General features: G+C 38.8%; 1 long non-coding RNA gene across 1 annotated transcript; it reads left to right on the forward strand.

Moving 5' to 3' along the window:
• The first annotated feature begins 1,140 nt into the window (after window positions 1-1,140).
• On the forward strand, window positions 1,141-1,948 carry LOC309493563. Its single transcript, XR_014203996.1, has 3 exons — window positions 1,141-1,154; window positions 1,236-1,658; window positions 1,887-1,948. It is a non-coding gene; the product is annotated as an uncharacterized lncRNA (long non-coding RNA).
• Window positions 1,949-5,996: the final 4,048 nt, after the last annotated feature.

Below are 5,996 nucleotides of genomic sequence, written 5' to 3' on the forward strand. Positions count from 1 at the left end.
CCGTTGCGATCAGTGGCGCTGATACAGTGTTCTCGTGGCTCGCGCACACACCGCAGCGGCCGCACATTCTTCACTCAGACGCGCGCTTTAGTCCGTTGAGGAGACTCTAGGCTACTCTATTCGTTCCGATGAAATCACAAAACAAAATTCATACAAATCTGTCCCTGCTTGATATACAATCGCTGATAAACATAATCGGTTTTGATGAAAAAGAAAAATATATACGAGTGCAGATTAGAACTCAGAACCTTTGACACGCTTGGCAAGTTCTGCCACTGGACCATTAAAGTACATACCGGTACGTGGAACAGTCGATCTATGTAGCCTATTTATTCACGTGAAAAAAACAACATATAGCCTAGTGGAGTTGATCTCATTAAATGTCTAAGTAAACCCAGTGTACTATTTAAATCGATTGCTGGACATTGTAATGTTATTCTACATTTGTCTGATTTATGATTTAGCATTGTATTAGCAGTAGCACGGGCACAAGGCTACATTGCGCATGCGTCGAACCGTGCGAACCGCGCGACGCACACACGCACCGAACCGAGACAAGCGAACCGAACGGTTCGGATGTTTTTTCATGTACCGTGCCACCCCTAGTTAAATGTGTTTGTCTGTTTATAACAGCAACCAAGAAAAAGGCTGAGCTGAAAAAAAAAAAACAGGTGGTGGTCCTGCTCCCTCACATTATACCACATTATACCCCAGCAGTAGAGCTGGCCCTGGGGTTAAATGTGAACCGACCCATTGTGGAGGGCATCCCTGGGGGCAGCTCTTCCTCAGACCAACAGCCAGGAACCAGTAGCAGCAACACCTTCATTACTGGTAAATGAGCTTTAAATGATCTTGCTACACTGTAAAATATATCTTTTTTTTTTGCCGCATTAAATTAAGTAGGCCTATATAATCCAAATGGCTGGTACAGTAATTTCAGCTGTTAAATATTGAGTAGTGATCAATTGCTTTGACTTGTGAAGGTGAAAACTGCTGAACTTAATGTAAGAATATTTTGCCATGAGTTACTGATCACATTTGTTCATATAGTGTAGTTCATTGTAATGCCATTGTGTTTCCTCTTTTGTGCAGTTTTACATAATACACCAACACTTGTACCTGTTCCCAAGAAAGTAGTGGCTGAAATATGTGCAGTAAGTGGACTTTTTCTAACTTTACATCAAAAGGGAAGAAAGTGCAACACTTTGTAATGCCCATTTGTTTCCATTGCACAGGACAGTGAAGAAACCCTCTCAGATGACTGTCCTTTGGAGGAAGTACTTGTAAGTGCATAAATAACTTTACTTCATTTATAGTAACTTGTGTACATATTATTTCTGACTGCAATATGAGTTGCAGGAGGAAAGGCCTACTGCACAAAGTGATACAGAGGTGGGCAGTGTAGTAACCTACTTGTACTTTTTATTTTTGTTGCATGAGGCTTGTGTTGACAGTTCTTTTTTATTTTATTTTATTTTTTTATTCTTTTTATCCAAACATGGCACAGGGTGATATCCGTATATAAACGGAATCTACAACAGAAAATTTAGTATTTTGACCTGAAAAAACAGAAAAATGAAGGGGAGAAATAGAACTTGACACCTTAAAGAAGAAAAAACTGGCACTAGAGATTGAGTTGCTTCAAAAGGAACTTCAGAGTAAGTGCTAAATACACTATTTCACACAGAGTACTATTGCTGACCTTGGATAACAATATATCTTATTGCAGGCAAAAGATGACCATCATTGGCTTTTCTTGACAAAGAATAATTGAAATAAAACTCAAGGAACTAAGCATGTTGTCTTGTCTTCTATTCATTTAATGAAGGTTTTTGTTTTGAAAAAAATAAAAATAAAATGGTGTTCCACAATTCTGTCCCGTGCAGCTCTGCCACTAGGTTGGTCCAAGTGCACTGGCTGGAGGTCATCATCAGGCTGCACCTCCACCACAGGGGTCCTCTCCTTTCTGATGGTGGCACTATTGTGGAGTATGGCACATGCAACAATAATGTCACAGGCCCTGTCAGGTGCAACCCTCAGACACTGAAATCTTTCCTTTAGTTGCCCAAAGGTCATTTCAATGCGTGCCCTTGTCCTGGCTAGAGCTGCATTGAAACGGGTTTGTGGTCCGGGGTTTGGGTCAGGGAATGGCGTCATGAAATACTGCCTGCAGGTATAGCCCCTGTCACCAAGCAGGATCCCGTCGTAAGCACCTGGAAAAATGCAGTTTTGTTAGGCTCAGAATAAATGTATGTAATACAGTGAGCTTGATATTAAATATTTCCTTACCACGTTCAAATAATGTGCATAAATGTGACTCTCTGAAAATCCTGGAGTCATGCACAGAACCAGGCCATTTTGCTTCCACATTTGTGATGTAGGACATGGAGTCACACACCATCTAAGATATTTTTAATCAGTCAACTGCATACTTTTTGATTACATTACTTTTTGTATTATTTGATATATTCTGGACTCGCTTCTCCAAGGTAAATGGTGAATTGTTTGATGTCAGGCTGCATGCTCAGAAAGCGGCAGTGGATTGTGCAGCGTGAGACCACCTTCAGCGACAGGTTCTTGTCGTAAAAACGGACAAGACATGGCTGCGAAAGACTTCCCGTATCACCTCCGCTTATAAAGCCGGGATCTAATCCTGTTAACATGAAATAAGCCTGCTCCCGAGCAGGTTTAAGCTTGGGCACCTGTTGCTATGACAGCAAGTCCAGGATGAGCGTCGAAGAACCAAACAATCCAAGATCATGCCAAATCTCCAACAATCAAATCCAGCTAACTGAGTTAGCGACGTACGAAGAACGGGCCCCTGGGGCCTGTTTCAGAAAGGAGGTTCAACTGAGTTGGCTTACCCTGAGATGGGAAACTCTGAGTTTTCGGTTACAGAACAGCGGAAATTAGTTAGTTCAATCAACTCTGAGTTGACTGACTCTGAGTTAAGCGCGTGCACCACCACTATAAAAAGCCATTATCAATGGAGTGCAGATATTATGAGTCACCATGGTAACAGCGCCAGACAAAAAGAGGTCTGCATATTTCTCACCAGCTTCTGCAAGCGTAAGAAGACATATTATTATTTTTTAAATATCGGCTGCAGCAGCGAAGGACAACTAGAGTTAGCTAGGGAGAAAATAGTTGCTCGAGTCAATGCGTATGTTTACATTTTAATTAGTTATACAGTGTTGGGTGTAATTAATTACCAAGTCATCTAAATACTGTCATTTAATTAAAGGGATTACTCTTAATTCTTCTGTAATTTGAAGTAAAATCTGATGTAATTGCATTAGACTATAGAACAATTCTGTATATTTAACATACATTTTTAAAAGGTATATTTTTTATGTAACCTTCTCCCTCTACACACTTTGGTCAATTCAAGAATAATCCATGCAATTGTATATTGTTTATTTGAAAGCATTAAAAGTGCAGTTTCTTGTCTCTCCTTGTATTGTTCAAGTGGTTGAGGTTGATATGGGATTTATTAATAAGTAGACCAATACTTTCTAAAGATAGTCATTATTACATGAATCTAATTACACGGTTGAAGATGTCATTTGTAGTTAGTAATTAATAACTATTTTAGAGTAACTTACCCAACTGTTATAATATCAGAGGTGAAACTGGAAGAACAGTATGTTATTCAACCTAATTTTAATTTTCATGGGTGCAATCCTGCAGGTATTAAAAGAACATGGCAGCAGCTGAAAATTAAATATAAGAACATAATTCAATCAGGTAAGGTTTGAGCATATCATGGGTGTAGGCTACCTGAATTTACAAATATTTGACATATTAAATAACTAAATAGCATCCCAGTGTCTAGCAGTGCAGCAGCATTTTTGGCTGGGGGAATTCCTGGAGGGACTTCAGAGCCAGTCACTCCCGAAGATCCAAGGGCCTTCATAAAATGTAAGAGGTTTACATATGTGTTATTTCTTATATAGGCTATTTTTGATATTTCCATTTATTTGACTTTGGGTTGGGTTTTTTGTTGGTCCCAACAGATTCCGATGGTAATATCTGTCTTTTGGAGCCTCCTGTCCCAACAAAACCTGCAGGCAGTTGTAAGTAGCCTACTCAATACACCAGAAATTATGACAAATAGTGTTATAAAGTGTACTCATCTTCACAGGACGATGGGGATAATGTTATGTGCACATCAAACAATCTACACATTCAGATTTTTTCACATTTTTATGTGGAGTAGAATCTAAGTTTAAAGCTAAGTATAAATGGGTAGTCTTATCTCTCCCCCCGCCCCCAAAGTGGAAGAACAGCAGGAGGACGGTCCATCAACTTCTGTTGCACAGATGAACAGAGTTCAGTGATTTTCAGTAAATGCCACAGTTTAATTCTGTAGAATTTGTTTAGAACTACATTATGTAACTCTAATCTACTACTGTATATTCAGTTGCCAGTTAAGGAGTTAATAGACTTCATCTTATTTAAAAAATTAAAAAAAAAAAAAAAAAAACAGTAAAAATAGCAATATTGTATTTATTAATTAAAGATTAATTTTATTAATAAAAATGTACTGAAAGAATGAATGAGGTGTTTAAACACCACTTCCTCTTTAAAAAAGGGGAGGAGACCGAAAGAAACTCTGGGTTTACCGAAGAAAACCTGCTCCCGGCCAGGTTAGGTTCACAGAGTAAGTTACCATGGTAACTGACTCTGAGTATAAGTTACCTCTCTTTCAGAAACGGGCTTGATTTACTCTGCTTTCTCAGGTTTAACATACCTCCCATCAGGGCCGCGGGAAGTGGGGGTGCTGGGGGTGCTGCAGCACCCCCTGTTTTCACAGAATTGTAAATGCAACGCATATGTTTGTTCATTAAAATGTATAATTTTTTAGCATTTAGTCATTTATTTGTAATAAACACTTTAAGTGGGCTATTTAAAAATTGTTATTTATATGTTAAATTATCTTTTTAAAACATAAGCGCAGAGTGTTACGTAATATTGTGTGTGTGTGTGTGTGTGTGTGTGTCGAAAGAATTTGCCCGCAGCTGCTCAAAAATAAAAAAATAAAAATAAAAATAAACGTCAAAAACCCCACTGTCAGTGTTTTGTAAGGAACAGGCAAATAGGCCTATGTAAAATATAGCAGGAGACATTTTAATTGTTTACTAATAAAACAGTTATTTTTTATGTCAGTGTCGGCTAGACAGATGAAGTTGACGACTCGCGATCTTCGCAGCGCCAGAGAGAAATGCACATTTCATACGAATTACATAAGCAGCGCAGTCTGTTTTCTTTCGTTTTGAATTGTTCTGCTTAAAAGTAGACATTTCAAGCTATCTATATGTCTCAGGTCTGTGAGGCAATAGGCTACCTTATAGGCCTACGCTGAGTTTCATTTATGAGACGAGCTCCAGGTTCGCCAGCGCCTCCGTATCCTGATTATTTATTTTCTAATAGCCTATATTTAGGCTACTTCTTATTAAATCCTGACAATTTGTTGATGAAACATCGATTAAAATTAAGATACAATTAATACAAAACGAAATTAAATTTAAAGACAGGCTTTGTGCTTTCAGTTTGAGGTCTCTGTGAAAGTTTTAAAACATTATTTTAGTGCCGCTTTAGAGCGCTCACGTCCGTAACGGAGAACTGTCTGTAACATTTTTTTATTTATTTTTTGTGAAATAAATTTCTAAAAAAATGCGACTTAGTCCAGTGCGACTTAGGCTATAGATGTTTTTTTCTTCCCCGTGGCGCATTTTGTGACTAGGGTGACCAGACGTCCCGAAAAATTCGGGACAGTCCCGAAATCTAAACTGTTGTCCCGAATCCCGAATCTGGCCCTAATTGTCCCGAAAATTATACTAAAGCAAAATCTTCAGTAGTTATTGTCTGATAAACATTAAAAAATGTCTGCGGAGGTTGAGGCCGGCGACACACTGGCTGCGTGGTGTGTCCGTTTTTATTTCGGCTCCCCTGTTAACAGGTTAACTCGTCCGTTAAGCTTGCACACTGCCTGC

The sequence above is a fragment of the Leuciscus leuciscus genome (genome assembly GCF_965113295.1).
Source record: "Leuciscus leuciscus genome assembly, contig: SUPER_2_unloc_9, whole genome shotgun sequence".
In the NCBI taxonomy this organism is placed as follows: Eukaryota; Metazoa; Chordata; class Actinopteri; order Cypriniformes; family Leuciscidae; genus Leuciscus; species Leuciscus leuciscus.